The sequence below is a fragment of the Urocitellus parryii genome, chromosome 1 (assembly GCF_045843805.1).
Source record: "Urocitellus parryii isolate mUroPar1 chromosome 1, mUroPar1.hap1, whole genome shotgun sequence".
Lineage (NCBI taxonomy): Eukaryota > Metazoa > Chordata > Mammalia > Rodentia > Sciuridae > Urocitellus > Urocitellus parryii.
In genome coordinates, this window is record NC_135531.1 from 166,114,252 (window position 1) to 166,141,845 (window position 27,594).

Below are 27,594 nucleotides of genomic sequence, written 5' to 3' on the forward strand. Positions count from 1 at the left end.
CGTAATCTTGTGCCAAGCCCAGACATTGGCAATGAAAAATTTTTATAAACTACTTATCTGACTAGTATCTAGAATATCTAATGAACTCTCAAAGTGCGATTGTTAGAAAACAAATAGAAAATGAGCTAAAAACATGAAGAGACATTTCAAATAAAATATTCAGATGCCAATTAAGTACATAAAAAATGTTCAATATCATTAGAGAAATGAAAATTTAAGATTATGAGATATCATTTATATACTTATGTGAGTAGTAAAATATAAAATAAATAATGAAAATTTTACAAAGATGCAGGAAAACTGGATTTCTCTAACAAAATCCTGAAAAAGTCAGCTCTCCATATCTGTGGATTCTGCACCACTGGATTCAACCAATCATGCATAGAAAATATTCAGAAAAATTGTGTCCGCACTGAACATGTAACATGTTTTTTTCTTATTATTCCCTAAATATTATAGGATTACAACCATTTTCATAACATTTATTTGTATTAAGTATATACTAGAAATGATTAAAGTATACAAGAGGATGTGTGCAGTTTTTATGCAAATACCACACTATTTTATATAAGGAATCTGGGCACCCTCAGATGGGCACCCTCAGATTTGCTGGTCCTGGAACTTCTGGGGTCCTAGAACTAATCCCCCATAGATACCAGAGGATGACTGTATATTCAACTCAAATATTCTCGTATAAATGAGGGGGAGATGTTAAGAATAATGAGTGCATCTCTTTCAATGAAAAGAACATAATGGGACCAAAGGCTTTTTAAAAGAATCTAGAGGAACTGTGCAGACTGTATCATAAAGTGTGATGTCAGTTGTAGATATTTTTTTTGTGTGTGTGGACATTCCCTTTTCAATGGCCACCTTTAAAACTAAAAACTAAATAAATAAATAAATAAATGTCATTACCATACATCTTATTTCTGAGGAATCTCCCCCCAACCCTTCCAGTACCAGGGACCTAATCCAGGGGCACACTGTCACATCCTCAGTCCTTTTTATTTTTTGAGATAGGGTCTTGCTGAGTTGCTAAAGGTTTCACTGAGTTGTTGAGTCTGGTGTCCAACTTATGATCTCTTGCCTCAGCCTCCAGAGCTGCTGGCATTAGAGGTGTACTCCACCATGCCTAGCTTCTAAGGACTCATATTAGGTTTATCATTAATTTAAAGAATGTTCTGGTTAATTTGTTTGATAATCTTGGATGTATCTGATAATTTGGCAATAAAATATTTCCAAACACCCAAGAAGCAGATGTCTCTGAGATAATCACTCTTATCATTTTATTATTCTTCTGTGCTTCACTTAAAGAGGTTAAAAAAATGCTAAGATAGAAATTAGTAGTTTGAGCTCTGTTACTACAATCTCTACAGACCAATAAAGGAACAATAAATAACCCTAGTTTCCAATTATGTGAAGCTGAAAAATCACATTCGAATCACATCCTAACAACCTTACCTGCCATAACAACTATTGAGGATTACACAGCTATACTTTTAATATCTCCTGAGTCTTATAAAGTTTATTACTGGATCAGAGAGAAGTCCAGGAGGAGCCATACAACAACACATCCAGTAAGCACTTTATAACTATTAACAGTATCTTTTCCATCTTTACAACTAGCACTCCTCTCAATCTACTTTTCTCAATTTTCATAATCATAAATCAAAACCTTCCATTACTGTCACTATAATTTACATTTGCAGAAACAGAATGTCATTGGAAATAAAGTACGTTTGTATAAATAAAGCAACAAAAGGAAATGGAGTAAAAATTAACTTAGGAACTAGTCTCTTAGTTCTTAAAGTGCATTCCCTAGAAAAGACTAATGTTTTTCATGTTAATATTACATAAATGTTACTTACACAAACCCTAGTTACATTACTAATTACCTTATACAAAATACTATTCCAATTAAGAAAGCACTGAGTTAGGTTCAGATTCACATTAGGTGTGTTAACATGGAAAAAAACCCTCAGGTATCAATCACTTGAAAGTAACTCAACTATATTTTGTTGACATCAATGTCCAATTTTTTTTTAATATTTATTTTTTTTAGTTATAGTTGGATACAATGCCTTTATTTTACTTATTTATTTTTATGTGGTGCTGAGGAACAAACCCAGGGCCTCGCACGTACTAGGCATGCACTCTACTGCTGAGCCAAAACCCCAACCCTCAATGTCCAATTTTTAACTATGAAAACTATTTTGTCATCTTTTATTTTTTTTATTTTTTTTTTATTTTTTTTTTTTAGAATTTTTAATATTTATTTTTTAGTTTTTTCGGCGGACACAACATCTTTGTAGTTATGTGGTGCTGAGGATCGAACCTGGGCCGCACGCATGCCAGGCGAGCGCGCTACCGCTTGAGCCACATCCCCAGCCCCTATTTTGTCATCTTTTAAAGGCAACTTTTCAATTTGGTGGAGAGAGAGAGAGGAGAGAGAGGAGAGAGAGAGGAGAGACACAGAGAGAGAGAGAGAGAGAGAGAGAGAGGAGAGAGAGAGAGAGAGAAGGAGAGAAAGAAAGAGAGAAAGAAAGAAAGAAAGAAAGAAAGAAAGAAAGAAAGAAAGAAAGAAAGAAAGAAAGAAAGAAAGAAAGAAAGAAAAAAAGAAAGAAAGAAAGAAAGAAGAAATAAGGACCTCTGAAAATCTAGTTCTCTACATTAAAGTAAAAAGACAGGGGCTGGGGTTGTGGCTCAGCCCTAGAGTGTTCATCTAGCACGTGCAGGACACCGGGTTCGATCCTCAGCACCACATAAAAATACAGTAAAAGGTACTGTGTCCAACTACAACTAAAAGAAAAAATATTTAAAAATAAAAAAATAAATAAAGTGAAAAGACAACTGACAAACTATCAAAATCAACATTTCCATACTCTGGAAATTAACAAAATAAATGCAACACTTAGATGTGCTTTAATTCAAGACAAATAGCAGAAACTCAGTAAGAACAACTAACTTTGTAACATTTTAATGTGACTTCTACCCATCTTCTCCCATCAACAAAGTAGCAGTCATGATAGCTAAAGAAATAAGCGGTTTTGCAATCACTGAATAGGTAGAAAAGGCATGGAACTCGCCAAAAAGTCCTAAGTTGGGAGACTCATTATTTGACCATTTCATCAGCTACCTGAAAACTGCTACTTGCACAACATGCATACTTTACCTGACTCTACCTGCTTACTACCAATCACCTTTCATATAGGCTGCTTTTCAAAAAAATATAATTGGCAATTGTTTTATCTTGCAGTTACCAGAAGTAACCAAAAGATGATCAAAGACAAAAATGAGAAAAGGTGGAAAATGATATGTCCAGAAAGGACTCTGAGAAGCTCCAACGTTATTTCTGGGAATCCAGAAGGCTACTAGCATGTGCAGAACTGTGCATGCTCAGGGAAGAGTGGAGAAGGCTCAAATTTCTCACCTCCTAACCTTGAGGCTCTGCAAAGTCAGGAGTGAAAGCAGGGCTGTAAAATGAACACTGAAAATACCCTTAGCAAAGACTGGAAGCAAGGCTTACTCTTCAAAATGTTTATGGAAATCTCTGTTCATTCACTGCCTGAGGGCTAAGTTAAATGAGCAAGACAATGGGGCAACCTGTGGTTAACAGAACAGACTTTATAAAATTTATCCAGGAAGGTTACTAAAGAAACAAATAGTAACAAGCAACAAAAACTATAAACCACCCAGCAAGGAAGGAACTGATTCTAGAACTGTGAAAATACATTTATTTATTTACGTATTTATTTATGGTGCTGGGGACCGAACCAAGGACCCTGTGCATTTGAGACAGGCACTGTACCAATTGAGCTATATCCCCAGCCCTAAAATACAATTTAAAGTGTAGAATCCAACACACAACACAAAATTACCAAATGACAAAAACAAACTAAAAAGCATGAAACTATGATCCACATATAGGGCAATAAAAAGGAATGAATGGAAATTGCCCCAAGGATGTCCAGACACTGAATTTACTAAAAAAATAAATAAATAAATCATACTATAACATACTGTAAGTATGTTAAAAAAAAACTTACCATGAACTAAACAAAAGCATGAGAATAATATCACACCAAACAGAGTATGAACAAAAAAATAAAAATTACTTTTTTTTGGTCCTGGGGACTCAATCCTGGGGTACTTTACCACTGAGCTATGCCCCAGAATTTTTTACTTTTTGAGACAGGGTCTCATAAGTTACTGATGCTATCCTCAGATTTGTTATCTTCTGCTTCACTCTCCCAAAACACTAGGATTTCAGGTTTGCATCACCATTCCTGGCACAGAAGTTACTTTTTAAACAAGCAGTTCAGAATTCTGTAGTTGAAAAAAATAATTTTAAAAATATTTTTTTAAACTAAAATTTTAATGTCAGGGCTCAACAGTAGATTTGAGAAGACAGAAGAGTCAATTGATTTGAAGTTAACTAACAATTTCTAATCTCAACAGAAGGAATAATGAACAAAGAAAAATAAACTGAGGGGCTGGGGTTTTAACTCAGTGGTAGAGCACTCACCTTGTACATGTGAGGCACTGGGTTTAATCCTCATACCACATAAAGATAAAATAAAGGTATGGTGTCCATCTACAACTAAAAAAAAAATTTAACTAAATAAATAAACTGAGCCTGAGACATAAGACACCACCAAGCTCATCAACATTATACCTAATAGGATAGACAGAAAGTAAACAGAAAGAAGACAGAATAAAGGCACATAACTTCCTGAACTTGGGTCAGAAAAAGTAAAGTACACATCCAAGATGCTAAATGTTCTCCAACTAGGACCAACTCAAAGATGCTCACCCATAGACACACTGTAATCAAACTGATGAAAGCCAAAGAAAAACAAAATCTTAGGAGCATCAAGAGAAGAGGCAAAATCTAATCAGGAAAAATGGAGGTAAAAAGGCAGTGGGATGACACTAACTACTAAAAAAAAAAGAAAAAGAAAAAAGACTATCAAGACTGTCAAAAAGAACTCCTTGTACAGTAAAACAATGCTTTAAAAAAATGAAGGATGGGGGTGGGGGGATAGGAAGGGTAGCAGAATACAATAGACACTAGTATGGCTGTATGTATAAACGTGGCTGTATAACCAATGTGATCCTGCAATCTGTACACGTGGAAAACTAAGATTACGTACCCCATTTGGATCAAATGTATGATATGTCAAGATCATTGTAATGTTATTAGCAACTAATAAAAAAAAATGAAGGATGGTCTGGGATGCAGCTCAGTGGTGGAACACTTGCCTAGCACACACAAGACCCCGGGGGGTTCAATCTCCAGCACTGCTTAGAAAGAGACAGACAGAAAAATTTAAAATAGTCCCAGAAATAAAACAAAAAACAAAAGAATCTGTCATTAGCAGATCTGCCCCCAGGAAAAAAAACATTAATAATTGAGACACTGAATAGTAACTCAAATCCACAGGAAAAAATAACTATTACCTATAAGGGTTATTAGATGGATAAATATAAACAACAGTAATAAATGTATTTTGTGTTCGTGGTCTTTTAAATCAGATAGGAGGGGAAAATTACAAACAAACGAACAAACAAACAAACAAAAATATATAAAGGTATAAAGACATAATTCATGTGACAGCAGTATTAAATAAGAAAAAAGGAGGGTGAGCTATTTAATTAGGAACAAAATTTCAACGTTATTGAAATTATCCATAAGTACATGGTTATGAATAAATGTTCATGGAAGTCTCTAAAAAATATAACTCACAAAACAATTAAAACAACAGACTAAAATATATCTATGTAAAATAAACAGCAACAATGGAGGAATACAGGAGACAAAAGATATATAAAAAAACAAATACAAAATGGTACTGCCTTGTCCATAATTACATTAAATGGTGGATTAAATCTAAAGGCAGAGATTACAAGAATGAATTTTTCAAAACCGGTTCTGATTATATGCTCTCAACAAGACACATTTCTGACTGAAGAATGTAAACAAAGAGAAGGTAAAAGGATATAAAAAGATACACTACAAACTGGGTGTGGTGGTGCACACCTATAATTCTAGCTACTTGGGAGGCTGACTCTGGAGAATTCTAAATTCAAAGCCAACCTGGTCAATATAGCAAGACCCTGCTCCAAAATTAAATAAAAACAAAGGGCTAGAAGTTAGCTTGGTGGTGGAGAGCATGCTTAGGATGTACAAGGCCCTGGGTTCCATACCCAGTACCACATTCACACACACACAAGATATACCACAAAAAACAGTAACCAAATGATTTTGATGAAAGCCACTTCCACTGCCCGTTTTTATTTTGAGACAGTCTCACTAAATTGCTCAGGGCCTAGCTCACTTTGAACTTGTGATCCTCCTGCCTCAGCTTCCTGAGCCACTGGGATAACAAGCATGTGCCACCACACCCAGCCAGCTAGTAAACAAACATCCCAAAATAATCAAGCAAGAACTGACATAACTTGAGGGAAAATAGAAAGTAAAATTGCTGGTCTTTACTATCTATTTTTCAATAATGGACAGAATATGCAGAAAAATCAACAAGAAAACAGAAAATTTAAACAATGTTATAAACTAATTAGACCTAACAGACATCTATAAAACATTCTACCAACAAAAAATACAGAATCTACTTGTTTTAGTCACCTTTTCTCGCTGCTGTGACTAAAGGACCCAACCAGAACAACTGTAAAAGAGGAAAGCTTTATTTAGGGGCAGCTCACAGTTTCAGAGATCTCAAACCATAGATAGACGGCTTTATTCCTCAGGTCTCCAAGTGAGGCAGAACAATAGGATGGAAGAACATGGTGATCAGAAAGCAGAGAGAGACTCCATTCACTAGCCAGATACAAAATATATACCCAAAAGCCACACCCACAATGCCCACCTCCTCCTGCCACACCCTACCAGCCTTCAGTTACCACTCAGTTAATAACTATCAGGGGATTAATTCACTGATTTGAGATAAGGTTCTCAAAACCCAATCATTTCTCCTTTGAACCTTCTTGTATTGTCTCAAACATGAGTTTCTGGGGGACACCTCACATCCAAACCATAACACTACTCTTCTATTTTTTAAAATTCTGTGTAATATTGTTGTTATGTTTCTTTAAATACATATCCCTAACAAAACTGCATCTTCATTTTTCTTTTGGGAGAAAATGACAAGTTGATCACAAAATTCACATGGAAATGCAAGATATCCAAAATAACCAAAACAATCATAAAATATTTTTGGAATTTTTAAGACATTTTCAATTTCAAAATTTACTACAAAATGGTCTGGGATTGTGGCTCAGTGTTGGAGTGCTTGTCACATGTGAGGCACTGGGTTCAATCTTCAATACCACATAAAAATGAATAAATAAAATAAAGGTACTATTGTCCACCCACAACTAAAAACATCTTTAGTAAAACATATTACAAAATTACAATAATTTAAGGCAGCCCAGGGCTGTCATAATGAAAAACACATAAATGAATGGAACAGACCAAGACAGAAATAAACATATTCACGATCAAGTTATTTTCCATAATGGTTCCAAGAATATTCAGCCAACAAAAATGGAGCCTTTTCAGCAAACAGTACTGGGAAAAATGAATATCCACCTACAAAATAATGAAGTTAGAACAATACATCCCCAAATTATACAAACAGTCCCTATGTGCATATATGACTACACAACAGGTGTGACTCTACATCACATACAATCAGAAGAATGAGAAATTATACTCCATTAATGTATGATGTGTCAAAGTGCATTCTATTGTCATGTATAACTAATTAGCAAATTTTACAAAAAGAAAATGAAAAGACAGCCTTGGGAATATGACAAAGTGTTTGTAAACTAAATAGCTGAAAAGGGACTTGTATCTAGAATTACACTTGTGAATACTTACAAAAAGTAACTGGGACAATTGGATACATATATGCAAAACAGAAGTTGGTCCCTTAATGTACATCATACGAAAAAGCATGGTTCAACATGCAAAAATTGATCAACATAATATACCACATAACAAAATGAAGAAGAAAACCACATGCTCATCTCAATGCAGAAAAAGCATGTGACAAAATTCAATACCCTGTCATGAGAAAACAACTCAGTAAGCTAGGAATAGAGGATATTATCTCAACATAATAAAGACCATATATGAAAAACTCATAGGTAGACATTTAAATGGTGCAGCCACTATGGAAAACAGTATGATGGTTTCTCAAAAAATTAAAAATAGAATTATTAAATGATTTGGCTGTTCTTTTAAATATATACACAAATGAATTAAAAGCCAGATCTCAAAAGATGTCTGTACGGGGGAGGCACCAGCTGCCGCGCGGGGAGGAGGCCGAGGCCGCAGCTTGAGGGAGGCCCCGGCCCCTCTGCGCCTGTGTCTGGCACAGCCGGTGTGAGACGAAGAGACAATCCTTCCCCGCCGCCCGGATAATCAAGAGTTTTGGCCGGACCTTTGAGCACACACCGAGATAGTGAGGAGCCAGACGAAAAGCACAGACTATGGCGCTGAAACGGATTAATAAGGAACTTAGTGATTTGGCCCGTGACCCTCCAGCACAATGTTCTGCAGGTCCAGTTGGGGATGATATGTTTCATTGGCAAGCCACAATTATGGGACCTAATGACAGCTCATATCAAGGTGGTGTATTCTTTTTGACAATTCATTTTCCTACAGACTACCCCTTCAAACCACCTAAGGTTGCATTTACAACAAGAATTTATCATCCAAATATTAACAGTAATGGCAGCATTTGTCTTGATATTCTAAGATCACAATGGTCTCCTGCTTTAACTATTTCTAAAGTTCTTTTATCCATTTGTTCACTGCTATGTGATCCAAACCCAGATGACCCTTTAGTGCCAGAGATTGCACGGATCTATAAAACAGACAGAGATAAGTACAACAGAATATCTCGGGAATGGACTCAGAAGTATGCCATGTGATGCTACCTTAAAGTCAGAATAACCTGCATTATAGCTGGAATAAACTTTAAATTACTGTTCCTTTTTTGATTTTTCTTATCCGGCTGCTCCCCTATCAGACCTCATCTTTTTTAATTTTATTTTTTGTTTACCTCCCTCCATTCATTCACATGCTCATCTGAGAAGACTTAAGTTCTTCCAGCTTTGGACAATAACTGCTTTTAGAAACTGTAAAGTAGTTACAAGAGAACAGTTGCCCAAGATTCAGAATTTTTTTAAAAAATGGAGCATGTGTATTATGTGGCCAATGTCTTCACTCTAACTTGGTTATGAGACTAAACCATTCCTCACTGCTCTAACATGCTGAAGAAATCATCTGAGGGGGAGGGAGATGGATGCTCAGTTGTCACATCAAAGGAAGCAGCATTATTCTAGCAGCATCCATTTTGTTTAAACCTTCCACTGTTAGAGATTTGAGGTTACATGTTATACTTTATGCTCATAACTGATGTGGCTGGAGAATTGGTATTGAATTTATAGCATCAGCAGAACAGAAAATGTGATGTATTTTATGCATGTCAATAAAGGAATGACCTGTTCTTGTTCTACAGAGAATGGAAATTGGAAGTCAAACACCCTTTGTATTCCAAAATAGGGTCTCAAAACATTTTGTAATTTTCATTTAAATTGTTAGGAGGCTTGGAGCTATTAGTTAATCTATCTTCCAATACACTGTTAATATAGCACTGAATAAATGATGCAAGTTGTCAATGGATGAGTGATCAACTAATAGCTCTGCTAGTAATTGATTTATTTTTCTTCAATAAAGTTGCATAAACCAATGAGTTAGCTGCCTGGATTAATCAGTATGGGAAACAATCTTTTGTAAATGCAAAGCTGTTTTTGTATATACTGTTGGGGTTTGCTTCATTGTTTGACATCAAATGATGATGTAAAGTTCAAAAGAGTGAATATTTTGCCATGTTCAGTTAAAGTGCACAGTCTGTTACAGGTTGACACATTGCTTGACCTGATTTATGCAGAATTAAGCTATTCAAATAGTGTAGTTTTCATATGCTGCACATGATACTGGCAGCCCTGGAGTTCATAAATGGACTTGGGACCCAGCAGTTTTGAAACGTGTATATGGAGTTTAAGAAATTTATTTTCCAGGTGCATCACCAATCTTAACAAATTTCTCTTCACCGTGTACACTTGACAGCTTAAAAAAAAAATGGGAGTAATAATGGGTCAAAATTTACAAAATAAAGTACTGTTTTGGTGTGGGAGTTGTCATGAGGCTGTGTTGAAGTGACTTAACTGGGATATTGAGTATCCATTGTTCAGCCATTTACATTAATGAGCATTTAAATACAACAAATATCATTTCAGGTGACTTAACATGAACGAATAAAAGTCAATGCTATTGGATTTTTTGTTTGACAAGTGCTATCTGTGCCACTAAACTTCTTTGGTAACAAGGGCATTACCATTTTTCACCCTTCCTAATTCTGATCCTGTAGTTATGCTTCTTTTCTTAGTTATTTCATTTTAACCATTGCTTTATTAAAGTCCTGTATTTCTAGCACGTGACATCTCCACTTCCACATTTTTTGCACTGCTTACACTTGTGTGCAAGTCTTATTCCTTGTCTGCACACACAGGTGGAAAGCTAGAAATAAATGTTAATGCTTAATTTTTTATAAACGGTTTAATATGTAGTTTGGACGTGATTTATTGACTAAAGGTTCTTATCTAAACTGGAAGTGAAATGCATGCCTTCTGAAGATATTCTGGCTTTGTTAATTCTGTAATAAGCATTTCATTGGGAAGTGTCAATCCAGCTATACAATTTTTTCCAATGAGTGAATTTTTTTTAACTTTTGCTTTAAAAATTGTGGGTTCTTCAGGGTAGATGTCATGCTGTTAAAACTTTTGGATTCAAATTATGAATAAGAAACTAGTAACTGCTCCACAAGGTAAGAAATACTGCTTTTTGGCTCTGTTCTTAAAAAACAATTATTTCTGAAACTCCTGTGCTCTCAAAAATAACAGCTTTAGTAGGCATATTTATTGAAAGCCAAAACACTAATAAAACTTTTGTAAGCAGTGGATCTTAAATGGGCTTTCACATTGATATTTTTTAGCCTAGAACAACCTTAAGTATTTACAGAGATGACTTAAACCATTGATTGTAATGATAACTAGTGGATATGTCCAGTTCTCTTTATCTTTGACTTAATGCTTTATACAATATTTCGTATGTCGCTTCTAAGGGAATAAGCCATAAAGGCTTCTCCAGGTTTAAGAGAACAGTAATTTAAAGTACCTGGAAAACCAACATTTTTGAATGTATGGACACTAGACTTGGGATCATCTACGATGGAACTTTTAAAAGAATAAAAGAATTTGTTCTTTTTTTCCCCCATCCAAACCAGTAATTCGACATTACTAGTGCCATGTGTAGGACTGAAATGAATATTAGCAGATTAAATACTGATTTGGACCATTTCTATGTATTTACTGTATCTTTTAATGCATAAACTTTAATTTCTTAAATTCTTAGAATTTCTCTTAAGATTATGAGTCCAGTTGACCTGTTAATGGTAAATTTACATGCTAAGTGATTCACTCTTTTCCCTGGGAAGATTTGCAATGTGATAATCAGATTTTTTTTTTAATAAATGATTAGTTTGTTTTCCTTGTGTGGGTGTACTCACATTTAAAAGTATGAACCACAGTTAACATAGTGGTCTCAGGGGTAGTGAAACACTCACTTTTTTTTTTTTTAATAGTTTGAAGTATACTGATCATGCTGTGTTAGTGATGGGGGGGGTGTAACTCAAACTAGCCATGTTTTGTGTTAACATAACAAAACTGTTAAATGATTGTTGATTACACTTATAAGTGAATTTGTCTTCTATGAGGAACCCAGTGCAAGTCACTAATGTTGTCTTAATAGTGACATCTGCATAAGACTTGTAATAGCTGAAGTTAATTGAGCTTAAAGGAATTGTTATCATTAAAATCTGTGTTTAAAGACAAAAAAAAAAAAAAAGATGTCTGTACACCCACATTCATAGCAGTACTATTCATAACAGTCAAAAGATGGAAACAAACCAAGAATTCATTGAATGTAAAAGCAAAATGGAATATTATTTGGTCTTAAAAAGGAAGAAAAATCTGCAAATCAGACTAATCTTGACAGTTATGCTCAATAAAAATAACAATCACAAAATGACAAACACTGTGTTTTCACTTATATGAGGTATCTAGTGTAGTCAAAAGCAGAAAGAGAACGGGAAATGAAGTTTGTGTTTAGACATGAAGAGAATTTCAGAGAAGGATAAAAGTGATGGTTCCATAACCAAATGAATGTTTCTAACATCAGGAAACTGTACAGTTAAAAATTAAGATGGTAAATTTCATTGTATGCATTTTATTACAATTAACAGTGATTTTAAAATGTTAATATATAAAAAGGTGATATATGTTTGCATAGTTAATAAATGTTCTTTCAGACTTGTGTCAGTAAGTTAATTAGTGAAGCTGTTATTGTATTTATTTTAGTAGAATTTGTGGTATTAGCTTTCCATCATTTGTGATCTCATCTCCTATTCTAAATAAACATAATCAATGGAGTTCTCCCTTTGTTAACTTTTACAGAATGTGTATCTATTTCCAAAAGTTCTAGTGAAATTTAAGATGGAAAGATAAGACTAATATAAGGGCACCAAGTTAATTTGAGAGAAAAAGTGGTCCTAAATTTTCTTATGAACATATATCAGTAAAAGTCTAGAAATGGGAGAGGGTCAAAATTAAGACAAAAATAAACTTAAATACTGCTTAATATGTCATATTTATTCCAAAAACAAGTTTATATTGCAGGACAAAGGATAAAAATTTCAAGAATTAATTTAATAGCACATTACCCCTAGAGGGCAGCATACCACTTTTTAAATTTCAGTACCTAAAATGTCTAATACTAGTCTTCAACACCAGAAATTTCATCTAGTTATCACATATACTGGGCTTTAATATTAGAATTTAAAAACACATACCCAATGCTCCCAACCTATTTTTATATATACTTTATAGAGAGATATTAACTTTATTTCTAAAGATGACAAAACAGGCTTACAGAGGTGACATACCCTCTCAATATCACACTGCTAGAAAGTGCAAGATCTAGTATACCAGACAGCAGAGGATGCAATTATACTACTATACCTCAAATATTTATTACGTATCCACTTGTTGGAAGCACTATGCTAAGCCTGGGGACCTACTATAGTTAATGTATTAGCTAAGGCAAGACAAAGAACTTGAAAAACAACTTGGAATTTTTTAAAGTGATACATAAATGTCAGACAACATTACTTCTGATGGTAGTATTACTATTAGAATAATAAAATCTTAAATACTAATACTATTAATTAATATGAATACTTAAGCATTAAAGTCTTGTCAAATGTATTTTTCATTTATAAGATTGTTAAGCCCCTTAGAGACTAATCATGTACTGTCTTAGCACCTAGAACTGAGCTTTGTATCAGTATCAACTCTCTTTCAGTCAGGGTAATTTCCTAAATGGGTTTCTAGAACACTAGCAGCCATGTTTGATTGCCCAGGGAGGAAACTGGCAATTCCTTAAGGAAAACTTACCACCAGCCCAGGTAAAGACTTAAAATTCTAAAGCCTACAAGCCACCATGAGAAGTTTTCTACCAACCTTTTGGCATCTCTTTACCACTGCACCACACAGTGTCTTCTAAAGTATATCAAAGTACCCTCTAAATTTTTAAGAGTTAAGCTAGCACTTAAGTGCCCAACAGAATGTCAACTAGGACTAGGTGAGTGGCAGCTCTCAAATTACCTGTGTTGAAGAGTCATTTTTTTAATTTTTGCAGGGTTGGGGATCAAACATGCTAGATAGCACTCAACCACTGAGCTGTATCCCCAGCCCAGTATTTTCCATTTTCAATCGGCATGTGGCAGACTGCATTTTCCAAAAATGGCAGCAACAATATTTCTAGATTTTTGTCACTACATCAAGAAGTAGAATTTATGTCTCTTCTACCTTAAATTTGGACCATCATTTCTGGCTACTTCAAAGAGTAAGAGTAGAGCAGAAATAACAGTGACTTTGGAGTCTAGGTCATAAAAGATGATACAATTTTCACCTGGATTTGCCTGGGGATGATTATCCCTGGAACCCAGTCACCAATCTCTGAGGATGCACAGGCCACATGTGAAAAGGAACTGAGGTCCCAAGACCTCTGCCCTATTAAGAGTCACAGATGAGGGGGTTGTTGGGTTGGGGCTCAGCAGTAGCAGTAGCAGTAGCACTAGCACGTGCAAGGCCCTGGGCTTGATCCTCAGCATTACAAAAATAAATAAATAAATAAATAAATAAATAAATAAATAAATAAATAAAGGTATTGTGTCCAACTACAACTAAAAAATAATTTTTTTTTTTTTAAAAAGAGTCACAGATGACAGACAGCACCAACTTGCCAGTTTCGTGAGTGAGCCAATTTCAACTGAGCCACCCAAGCTGATTCTGCATGGAGAAGAGACAAGTTTTCCCAGCCAACCCCTGACAAAACACAGATCACAAACAAAATAAATGACTGCCAATTGTTTTACACCACCAGCTTTTAAGATAGTTTGTTACTTAGCAGTAGGCAACTAGAACAAAGATCAGTAAGTACTTTGTAAATATAGTAAGTACTTTTACAAATAGAAAAACAAAAATGTAAAAGATATACAAAATATTGGTCCCAGTTTTTTATTAGATATAAAGAAAGCAAAGTCTATCAATCATTTAAAAAGTTTCTAAATACTTAATTACTGTACTTATTTCCTCACAACCAATAGACTGGCACCAATTCACAGATAATCCTTAGACGAGCATTGTTACAGATTACATTAAGGAAAAGCATAATTTGACTGAAGTGGTATTAAAGTATCTAAGAAATAAGCAAGAAAAGATAGTTTTACTACGGATGGAGGGTTATAATTCAGTTGTAAAGCACTAGTCTAGCATGCTCAAGGCCCTGGATTTGATCTCCAGCACCACAAAAAGAAAAAGAGGGGTGGGGTGCTCGTACTACGCAAGCATTTTTTAAAGTTTACAAATCAATTCATTAAGTAATCTGAGTAAAAGTGTCCTGATATGTGACAGAATACATCTATCTCTTTGATTCCACACTTTATGATAACATCCGATTTCTCACTTTCTCTTCTTTCTCATAAGACATACTCAAGAAGCATACATGGCAAAATTTTAACAACACCTGATTCTTGGTGGCAAATACATAAATGTTCATCATATCTTTTTTTAAAAACTTTTTTGTAGTTGTAAATAAACAGAATGCCTTTATTTTGTTCATTTTTTTAATGTAGTGCTGAGGCTTGAATCCAGTATCTCACACACGATAGGCAAGCGTTCTGCCACGGAGCTACAGCCCAGCCCACATGTATTATATTTTTTTTAACTTTATTTATTTATTTATTTATTTATTTATTTATTTATTTATTTATTTATTTATATGTGGTGCTGAGGATCGAACCCATGGCCTTGCACGTGTGAGGTGAGTGCTCTACTGCTGATCCATAACCCCAGCCCCTATATTATATTTTTTGTATTTGAAAGTTTTAAAACAAAGTTGAGAAAAATAATTAAAATTTAAAATTTCTTCCTAAAATGGGCATGGATTACAATTTGCACTAATTATTTGTGCAACCCAAAATAATAAAGTATGTGCGTAGTGTACAAGTCTACTATGCCATTAATTTTACCTAAAATTAACATATTAGCAGTTAATAAAGTACTCATATGCCTGTAAACCACTTAAGTTTTTCTGTTGTTGCTGCTATTTTTTCCTGGTACTGGAGACTGAACCCAGGGGCAATTTACCATTGAGTTATATATGGCCAGTCCTGTTTTAAAATTTTGAGACATGGTCTTGCTACGTGGCTCTGCCTTAGACTCCCAAATTGCTGGAATTATAGGTGTGCGCCACCATGCCCAGCTCATGTAAGTATCCAAAGATGACCTTTATCAGTGTTTTTCTCATGTCAGTGGGTATCAGAATCACTTGAGGGCATTTTGAAATACACAGATTTCTGGGAATCATTTCCAGATTCTGTAATACTTTCAACAAGTCCTACAAATGATATTTAATGTGGATAGTTTATGAACCATACCTTTTTTTTAAAAAAAATGGTACTAGGGATTGAATCCAGAGTCATTCTGTCACTGAGCTACATCCCCACTCTTTCTGTTTTTTGAGACAGGGTGTCACTAAGCTGCCCAGGATAGCCTAGAACTTGTGATCCTCCTGCCTCCACCTTCCGAGTAGCTGGGATTACACACCAGGCCCACACTTTGATTAACAATAACGTAGAGTAGTGATTATTTGGGCTTCTGGGGAACATTTAACAATGTCTGAGACATTTTTGTTTATCACAACAGGGTAGGGAAGGGTGTGTCACTGGCATCTAATAGGTAGAGGCCACTGATGCTATTAAAAATTATACAATTCACAAGACAGCATCCCCAACCAACACAACAAAGAATTATGTGATCCAAAATGTCTACAATGTCAAAGATGAACCACTCCATCTAGATAGTCCTTTTTCTTTAACAAATTACCAAAAGAAGCTTAATAATGCCTTTCCACCACTCAATATCATAAAGCATAGCAAATGAAAAGAATGAGTCACGCAGACTATCATTAGAAATTTTGTTTTGGTTTTGATGGCACAGACACTCCTCCCATCAGGAGTTAGGGAGTTTATGTCATCTCTCTTGAAGGGGGAGGTGACTGTGAGGACCAACAGAGTCTAGATCTGAAGGTATACCACTTTTAGGATGACATCAGAAAAACCTTTAGCTTCCTTCTGGCTCTCTTGGAAGTCATTCTCTAGGATACATCCTTTCAGAATCCAGCTAACAGGCTGTAAGAAATCCAAGCTATACAAAGAGACCATATCGACAGCTTGAGTTGAGCCCATCCTTCGACTGAGACACAGGAATGAGCAATCCTAAAAATCAATTTTCCAGCCCCCTAAGTGTTCCAATCCCTAGCCAGTCCCAGCTGAGCAAGAAGATACTGTGGAGCAGAAAAGAACCGTTGCTCCTGGGCCTCATCTGAATTCCTCACTCACAGTCTATAAAAATAAAATGGTGAGATTTTTTTCTTTTGGTTGTGCTGGGGATTGAACCCAGGGCCTTGTGCATGCGAGGCAAGCACTCTACTAACTGAGCTATATCCCCAGCCCAAAGGAACAACAGCAGAATACAACAGACACTAGTATTGCTGTATGTATAAATGTGGCTATATAACCAATGTGATCCTGCAATCTGTACACGTGGAAAAATGAGAATTCATACCCCATTTCAATCAAATGTGACATACCATTGTATTGTCTTGAGCAACTAATAATAAATGAATAAATAAATAAAATGGTGATTGGTTTATGTTATTAAGTGTTGACATGGTTTGCTAGACGGTAATAACTGGATCATTTCTCATTTTATCAATACTCAAAACTATGACAATCCACTATTTTAATTGCCTCAAAAGGATTAAGTGTCTTACCTAAGGTTACACAGGCAAAAGAGTAGCACTTGATTCCAGATCTATTTATTCACAAAAAGAATCCTGTTCCCGGGCTGGGAATATAGCTCAGTTGGTAGAGTGCTTGCCTTGCATGCACAAGGTCCTGGATTTAATCCCCAGCACCACCACCAAAAAAAAAAAGCCGTTTCCACTATGTCATAATGATGTCTACTACTTCCCATGCTAAAATTATTTTTATTGTCCTTTTTAAGTCATCCATGGAAAAAAATTAAAGATATTACTGAAAAAAAGATACCACTAATTTGCAAATCTTAAATCTGATTTATTACATGATTTGTTCTATTGTTTCCTCAATCTTCCCACCTCAACTCTACTCCCAGGAAAACTTAAAGGGGAAAAGAAGTCACAGCCAAATATCCTGAAATGTGTTGTTAAAGTAAGGACAGAGAGAATAATTCACTGCTCATGTGTGAAGTGTTTTGAGGCAGGATCTAGCTAAATCACCCAGGCTGGTCTCAAACTTGGGATCTGTCTTCATAAACCTCCAGAGTAGCTGGGATTACATATATGTGCCACTATACCCAACTTGTGATAGTGATATTAACAGAAAAAAAGATTACAGGCTTACTGAGAATCAGTATCCGAGCTTTGTTGTTTAATTTTTTTAATTAGCACAGCCCATTTTCCCCAACCTCTCCCAACAGCTTCCTAAGTCAATAACCAAATGAAAAATGTCCTATTACAAAAATGAATAAATGCAAATGAATGGACAAAGCAGTAAAATAGGGCATCCATTCAGTCAATTATTAAGCTCTCAAAATACAAAAATTTCTGTTACTATGCTGCACTCATCTGGAAGTTAGCAAAGAAAGGGTTTTCAAAGCCTAAGGCAGAGGTCTTTGTTTCCCATTAAAAATTGCTGTTACATTAGTAACTAAACACTTGGTAAGCCACTGACACACAGTGAATTTTAGCATTCTAATTCTGTTTCTAACTTTGACTATCTTGAGACCATCACTCCATTTTTCTGAACCTCCATTTCTTCATCTGTAAAAGAACAGAACTTTTGTTCACCTACTGTTTATACTGTCTTACATTGTAGACATGTCATGACTAGGCATTTGAAATGTGGCTCATATGACTTAACATTTTTTTCAGTGCTGGAGAATAAACCCAGGGCCTTACACATGATAGGCAAGCACTATACACCTGAGCTATTCCCTCAGCCAAGAATTTTTAAAATTAAGTTAAACTTCAATGGCCACATTAGACTAGTGTTTACCCTATGGGGCAGTACAGGATTACATAATCTCTTAGTACTCTTCCAATTCTAAAATTTAATCATTTCTAATTTCCAACATTTAAAAAAACATCCTTTGAGAACTGAGTAAATAAATGAACCTAACTATGTATCAGATAGATATCATCACCACACAGAGTGGAAAATGATCCTAGTAATTGTTTGTTTGTTTTGTTTTTGTTTTTAGTTTATTGTGTAGTTGTAGATGGACAGCATGCCTTTGTTTATTTTTATGTGGTGCTGAGGATCAAACCCAGTGCCTCACACATTCTAGGCAAGTGCTCTGCTACTAAGCTACAGCCCCAGCCCTGATCCTAGTAATTGTTAAGCACAGTATTCTTGACCAGGATAAACAAACTTCTGGTAAGGAGCCAGATTTAAAAAAAAAAAAATTAGCTTTTACAAACCATATAATCTCTGTTGCAACTACTATCTTTGTAGCTTGAAATCAGCCATAAACAACATAAACAGATGAGCATGGCGTACTCCAACAAAACTCTACCAATACTTAATCTGAATTTCATATCATTCTCACTGGTCACAAAATAGTCTTTTGATTTTTTTTTTTTCATTTAAAAATGTAAAAGCAGGGGCTGGGTATGTGGCTCAAGTGGTAGCACGCTCACCTGGCATGAGTACAGCCCGGGTTCGATCCTCAGCACCACATACAAACAAAGATGTTGTGTCCGCTGAAAAAACTAGAAAAAAAAATATTAAAATTCTCTCTCTAAAAAAAATTTAAAAAAAAAAGTAAAAGCATGCTATTTCATAGGCCATACAAAATCAGGTAGTGATTTGCCTGCCTCTACTCTTGTCTGTATATCCACAGAAGAATATATTTAAGGATAAACCAAAAAAAAAAAAAAAAGAAAACAACAAAAAACCTTAAATTTACTCAGTAAGTTTGTTGTCAATGTTGTCTTTTTTTTTTTTTGACATTTCTTGCACATTATTACCCAAAGTACATGAATAAAGACATGAATTGGTGTGAATTTACTTTGTATACAACCAGAGACATGAAAAATTGTGCTCTGTATGTGGAATAAGAATTGTAACGCATTCTGCTGTCATACATAAATTATAAAAAGTTATTTAAAAAGAGAGAGAGAGACAGACAGACAGACAGACAGGATCTGGCTATCTTGCTCAGACTGGCCTTGAACTATTCTTTGGCTCATGAGATCCTCCTGCCTCAGCCTCCTGAGAAGCTGGGCTGATTAGATGAGTGCCATCATGCCCACCCTCAGTAACAGTTTTGAACCATTCTGAAACTATTCTGTATGTATTATATAAATGAACAAATGAAAAACGTGTTAATATTACCAGGAACCTCACTGGCTAGAGGAGATTAAGAAGTTAGATCCCATGGCATGGGAGATAAGGTATTGTTTGATGACAGGATTCCATCATTTTTTAAAAGTAGCCTTGCCACCTCTACCTCTGCCCACTATTTGAACCTAAAAGGAAAAAAGCTCCCCAAACACCAAGCATATCTAATCCCTTATATTATTCTACCCACTAAAAGAATTAAGACTCTAGGACAAACTACTGATCCCAGAGATGGAACAAGGAAAATATAAGGTGAGGGTAAAATATCTGTGCCAGTAAATGAAGCCCTCAAACTCTAAAGAGGACAAGTCAAAGAATAAATCTAATGGGACTCCTACTAGCTAAATATGAATCAATTTAAGTTCCAAAATAAATAAGAATAGATTATGTTACTCTAAAAACAAGAATTAATAGGTCAAACTTAACACTTTTTTTTTAACTGAGAGGAATAACTCTTCTTTGTATAAAAATGTCAAATGATGAAACAGAAGAAATTACAGAAATAGAAAATTGCTACTTTACAATTACCATAACTGATTTGGGGAAGACTCATAAATGAATACTAAAATCACTGGGCAAAAGTTTATTTGGGAAACAAGGTACACAACCTGAAAGTGTTACCCCACAGATTATTATTAATAGAGAAACCTATCAAAGCCTACCTTAACCAAATGATCAAATTCAACATCATCCTAATATCAAACACTGAGAACAAAACATCTATGCAGTATTCTTGCCAAAATGTTTAACCCAAATCTAATGATGAGAAAACTAAATGAAACATCTGTCACTAAACTAATTTAGCTTGTTGCTGTCTAAATCTAAATTGAAGGACAATCTACAAAACAACTTATCTAGATCTTAAGAAATCTGGATCTTATGTATGTGCAGGAGATGTACAAGAAGGCTGGGGAAGAGCTGTGGGTTAAAACATCCAAGTTGACCTAACAACCAAAGTAATGTACAATCCTTAATCCAATCATGGATTCAGAGGGAGAGAGGGCATAAAGAAGTTGCTTGAACAACTGGAGAAATTTAGATATGGATTGTATTTCAGATACCAACATGTGTCAATGCAAAACTTCTTGAGTGTGATTATGTGGTTATATGGGAAAATGTGTTTGTTCCTAAAGATTCATGTTTGCATGCTAAAACATTTGGATAAAGTGTTATTATGATCATGATGACTACAATTCCCAAATAGAAATTTTAAAAGTATATACAGAGAGATAAAGCAAAGTAGCAACTAGTAAAATTATATAAAGGGTATATGGATGTTCAATATGTGATTCTTGCTACTTTTCCACAGGTCTGAAGTTTTTAAAAATAAAAAAATGTGAGGAAAGAGAAAACATTCCTTTCAAATTATGTTTTTACACTTAACAAAGTATACACAATAAATTCATTGTTATCCAAAATAATCAAGCAATTAGTCACTCAAAAAGTTTTCTGGATAGCTGACTTTTTTTCTTTTTTTTTTTTTTTGGAGGGGGGGATACCAGGGATTGAACTCAGAGGCACTCAACCACTGAGTTGTGTTTTATTTAGAGACAGGGTGTGAGCTGCTTAACACCTCACTTTTGCTGAGGCTGGCCTTGAACTTGCAATCTTCCTGTCCCGGCCTCCTGAGCCACAGGCATGTGCATCAGCACATGGATAGCTGATAATTCTTCACACTTATTTATTTATTTTTTAGTTGTTTAATCTACAACTAAAAAATAAATAAACAAAATGCCTTTGTTTATTTTATGTGGTACTGAGAATCGAATCCAGTACCTCACACGTGATAGGCAAGTGCTCTACCACTGAGCTCCACTAAACTAAACCTGGCAATGTAAAACAGAATGAGCCAGATTCCCTAAGGACAGCACTATCAAAACTATGAGCTATAAAACTGATATCCTGTAGAAGAAAATAAATAAATAATGCTGTAAGTTTTTTCTAAAATTTCTCTCTAGACTTACATGTACCAAACCTAGTTATATAGTAGTTCTTATGCAACACCTTAAATTAAAGCTTTTTATTTAAGAAATGGTGTACCACAAGCGAGGCACATTCCTGTGATTCCAACAACTAAGGAGGTTGAGGCAGTAGAACCCCAAGTCTGAGAGGCCAACTGGACAACTGAGAAAGACCTTTTCTCAAAATAAAAAAAGTGGGGGGAGTAGTAAACTGCCTCTAGGTTCAAAGCCCAATAATGGGAGAAGGGGGAATAGAAGTCATATAGTCTAAGAAAAAAGTATCCCATGTTAAGCATGTTCAATCACCTGACACCTGCATGCACAGCACTGAACCTGCACACTGATTCACTACACAAACAGCATTTTCTAAATGTCCTTTGTATAATCCTCTACTCAACTGTTACTGACTACTAAATAATGTAAAATAGATTTGATATTCATTAACTGTATGTTGAATATAAGAAACTAATTTGTACCACTTCTTGCATCAAATTTATTTACCAGAGGCTGTTCCTTTTTTGCTATTTAATCTTTGACAATTCATCATATTTATATACTATAGCATTTAAAATACTCTGTGAGAGGAAGTGACAGAGAAACAAGAGACAAAGACCCACAGACTCAAAACCTACAAACCCTGAAATGAGTTCCCTAAATCTGTACATTCAAAACACCAGTTTATGCATATAAATATGTGAGCAGCTCTTAACTGGCAGGCACAGTACTAGATGCTGGAGATATAAATATGCATACATCTAGATCTCTAGCCTCAGGAGGTTCAAAGTCTTGACGGGGAAAGAAACTACACAAATCAGTGAACTTTGGTTCTTTAGTTCCTTCTATATTAGATTCCGATAAAGCCTATCTTTTATAAGTACCACTAATGAGAATATTCTTTATTATTCTTGTCTTAAAAAAGGTATCATCTTTCAAGTTTTGTTGTTCCTCTCTTCTTCAGAAGAAATTTTCTTATTAATTATGGATTTTATCTTTTTTCTTTTCATTTCTTCTTCTTTTTTTTTTTTTGGTACTGGTACTGGGGATTAATCCAGGGACACCTTACCACTGAGCTACATCCCTGCCTTCTTTAAGTTGCTAAGGATAGCCTTGAATTTGTAATCTACCTGCCTCAGTTTCCTGGGTTGCTGGGATTACAGGCATGCAATATAGTACCTGACTAACTATGGCTTTAATGTAGAGATGTAAGACCGAATGACATAAAAGGATTGTAAGCAAAATCATCTCCTTTATAAATAGATGTGCTTTCAAGTTGTGGCATTTTTTAATGTGATAGATACAAAAAAACTCAAGAGTATGTCCCAAGCATGCTACTGTGTTATCAAATAAACAGTTAATATCTACAATATAAATTGGTAACAAAACTTACTAAGACACTAACAGATAAATGAACAATGAATTTGAAGAATATATGTAAAAAGTGAAACTGGAACATGAAAAGAATAAGTTCAACCGCTTTATCCTAAAAAAAAAAAAAAAAAACATACCTTATATTGAGTAACCTTCTTGGTTAGTTCTAGACAGCACCATACAATTTCATTAGAGAACTTAAAGAAGGTATACTATTAAGTGAGATAAATGAAGACTAAACAGCTTCACATCTGTTAGGTCAAGTCTGGCACTAAGTGAATAAAAAAAAAAATTTTTAGAGATTTGAAATTTCATAAAAAGAAATGTTGACCTATGCAAATTTTTTTAAAATGATTGTGTGAACACAGATCAAAACCCATAAAAATGGACAGATATAAGGTGGATCACATTATCAGAATCACCTGCAACAATTTTTCCAAGTCACAAAACGCTTCTCAGAGAAGATACCCCATTTCCTAGTACTTCTGTAGTAAGCGACAGTAACTGACTGCTGTTGGACTGGAAAAAGAAAGATAAGTGGGACATGTAAATAAACCAAGTAGAGATTTCATTACAATGCAAATAAAACAATTCAAGAATCTCTGAAGTCTATAATGATATTTGCTTCTATACAATAAAGAAATATCTAAAAAAGAAACCGGCAAAAATGACACTAACATTATTTTCATTTCATTGTTTCATTACTGGGAATTGAACCAAAGATACTCCACCACTGAGCTACATCCCTAGCCCTTTTCTTCTTTTTTGTACCAGGGACTGAATCCAGAGGCACTTAACCACTGAGCCACACCCCCAGCCCTTCTTTATATCTTTATTTAGAGACAAGGTCTCACTGAGTTACTTAGGACCTGGCTAAATCGCTGAGGCAGGCTTTGAAGTCGCAATCCTTCTGCCTCAGCCTCCCAAGCCACTGGAATGACAGGCATGTGCCACCATACCCTCCTTTTCATTTTTATTTTGAGATGGAGGGCTCACTAAGTTACTGAGGCTTGCCTTGACATTGCAATCTGCCTGCCTCAGCCTCCTTGAGTAGCTGAGATTGCAGGAGTGAACCACTGTGCCCACCTTCAACATTACTTATAAAATTGGTATTTTTCAAATAATTCTGAACTCCTTGGAAAATTCCTTCATTTGTTTCACAGGCAGATGAAGAGATAATAGAAAAGTTTGATCAAATATGCATGTCAGATCACACTGGCTACACTAGGAAATTAGAAAAGTCTAAACTAATGGTCAAATGCACTTTTATGGAAACTAATATAAAACTCCAAGATAAGATTTAATATTGGGCTGGGGTTATAGCTCAGTTGGTAGAGCACTTACCTAGCACGTGAGAGGCACTGGGTTTGATCCTCAGCACCACATTAAAAGATAAAATAAAGGTATTGGGTTCATCTACTACAAAAAAAATTTTTAAAAAAAAAGATTTAACATTAAAAAAAAATGTTAAATCATCCCGAATAATTTTGGAAATTTTGCTCAAGCTTCACAAAGCTTGATAAACTGAAAAGCAAGTGGTGACAGGGCTAAGCAGGGGGAAATTAGAGAAGAAAACAAAACAAAACAAAAAACCCTTAAGAGTAATGATGAGTGGCAATACAGATAAGCAATTAGAAAATGCCTATCGGCAGGGATCCAGACAAGTGGGCTTTAGTGTCACAGAGGTCAGGTAAGCAGGTGGCATCCCAGCAATCAGGAACAATGCAACAGGGAAACATGGCAGCAGGCAACATGTCTAATTATGTGGCTCTTGATGTAAGGTATACAGTAGATTAATAGAGAGCTCCGGCTTTAAGGCTAAAGTTCAAGAATTCAAAAATAAGACATTATAACACAGAAAATAAGGGCAGTAGCAGAATAGGTACAGATTCTAGACTCAAACCTACTTTAAAAACTTCCAAGGGCTGGGGCTATAGCTCAGCTGATAGAATGCTTGCTTTGCATGCACAAGGACCTGGGTTCAAGCCCTAGCACCACAAAACAAACAAACAAACAAACAAACAACAACAACAAAAAAAGCAAACAAACAAACAAAAAAAAAAAACACCCTCAATCTGACATTTTTAAGCTGTAAAACTCTGGACAACTCTCTTTTTTGAGTTTAACTTCTTCATCTGTAAAACCAGACTACTACCACCTACTCCATAGGGTTACTGAGAGAATTAAATTAAATATCATATTTAAAAACAACCAGTAGAGTTTAACAAATATTAGTTTTACCCCTTTTTCTTTTGCTACCATTTTTTCATGTAAGCAACTGAAATAAGGAGGGTAGAGTCTGTCTTGGCCACAAAGTTTAAAAGGTTGGTCCCACGAGGCATTAGAGGACTTCAGGTACACAAAGTCGAGCAAACCATTAATGCACAATACCTCATGGGAGCCCAATTCAGACAGAAAATAAGTTAAAGCAAATAAGTTACACAGGAGAATAATAAAAGAATCCAAGTATAGTAAGAGCTTAAATATTCAAAACAAGTTAGCTTAACAGTATATCTAAGGCTGAGGTTGTGGCTCAGTGGTAGAGCAACTTGCCTAGCATGTGTGAGGCACTGGGTTTGATCCTCCGCACCACATAAAAATAGACAGATAAAACAAAGGTATTGTGTCCATCTACAACTAAGAATATTTTTTAAAAAACAACATATCAAAACAACAACATATCTACACAATAGAGTATATCACTATATTGGAGGGAAGAAAGGTCAGGAGTTCTCTAAACACTCAAGTCAAATGATCTCCAAGGTATATTTAAATGAAAAAACATATATGTTTATAAAACATTAACAAAGTAAGCTACTTTGAATGTGGAAAGGTAAACAGTAATGTATATTTGTATTTGCTTCTATCTGTATAAATATTACAGAATATATAAAGAAATAAAGTGGGTTACCTATAAAGAGAGGCGAAGGAAAAGATTAGTATTGAGACTTCTCAACATATACCTTTTTCATATTATTTTGAATTTTGAACAAAGTAGTCATATTAATACCAATACAAAAATAGAAAAAATTGAAATTTTTAAAACAAGAACTCTGAAGTCCTAATAACTTAACAACTAAGACTTATCTGTATGTATCTTAGCTGTATGCTACATCTATCTAACTATATGTAGTTAACTACAGCTGACCTACACCATTTTCAGCTGTACACTAGATTCTGAGTTCTGCTAAAGACTACTGTCCTTTACAATAACCTACTTGAGGACAAAAATTATGCCTTATTCAATTCTGTATCCCCAATGCCATATACTGTTCTTGGTACCTAGCTGGTACTCAAACTAACTTTACATTGACTAAATGTTTTCTATCTGAAGTCATTTCCAATTCTAGATATAATTTTTTAAATTGTACTGTTGGAGACTTTATTTTTATATACAAGAGTATTCTTAGAATTCATGTTTTTTTACAAATGAGTGAAAGAAAAATGTTAATTGTATAACATATAAATTATATTAACTAATAATAAGGTTAACAATGACCCTTTTTTGTGGGGTGGGTGGCAGTACTGGGAATTGAACTCAGAGCACTCAACCACTGAGCCACATTCCCAATGCTTTTTTGTATTATTTAGAGACAGGATCTCACTGAGTTACTTAGCACCTTGCTGTTGCCAAGGCTGGCTTTGAACTCATGATCCTCCTGCCTTGGCCTCCCAAATTGCTGGAATTACAGGTGTGCGCGACCATGCCCAGCTACAATGACATTTTGACAACTCCAAAACCCACAAAAAGATGGCAATAATTTGAAAGGAGGGCAGGGAGTTATCCCAGATACCTACTAAAATTCATTCAGGGCAATTATTTTGATAGCAAGTATTGCTATATGATTTTGTTTAACCATCTTTCAAATAACCACTATAATTTCTATCCCTTAATCTTAAAAAATGATAAGATGTATGTATCCTTAAAAAGAAAAATAAATGATATTTTTCTTGATGATATCTCCTCATCCTCCATAACCCAGGAAAGTCCTTCTTCCCTTTATGGTCAAATTTCATAAAAAGTTGTTTAGTTTATAATCAGTATTTGTCTAGTTTTCTCGATTTCACTTCTTACCATGACTCTATACTGTAACTCCTCTGCTAAAGCAACA

The 27,594-nt window shown here is 35.0% G+C and overlaps 1 protein-coding gene and 1 pseudogene across 16 annotated transcripts in view; one reads left to right on the forward strand and one right to left on the reverse strand.

Annotated features, from left to right (window-relative positions):
* The window catches only part of LOC144256697 (tyrosine-protein phosphatase non-receptor type 4-like), an 851,727-nt gene that overhangs the window by 806,416 nt on the left and 17,717 nt on the right, over nucleotides 1-27,594 (reverse strand). The window lies entirely within an intron of this gene.
* LOC113183509 (ubiquitin-conjugating enzyme E2 D3 pseudogene) lies at nucleotides 8,318-10,228 on the forward strand (annotated as a pseudogene).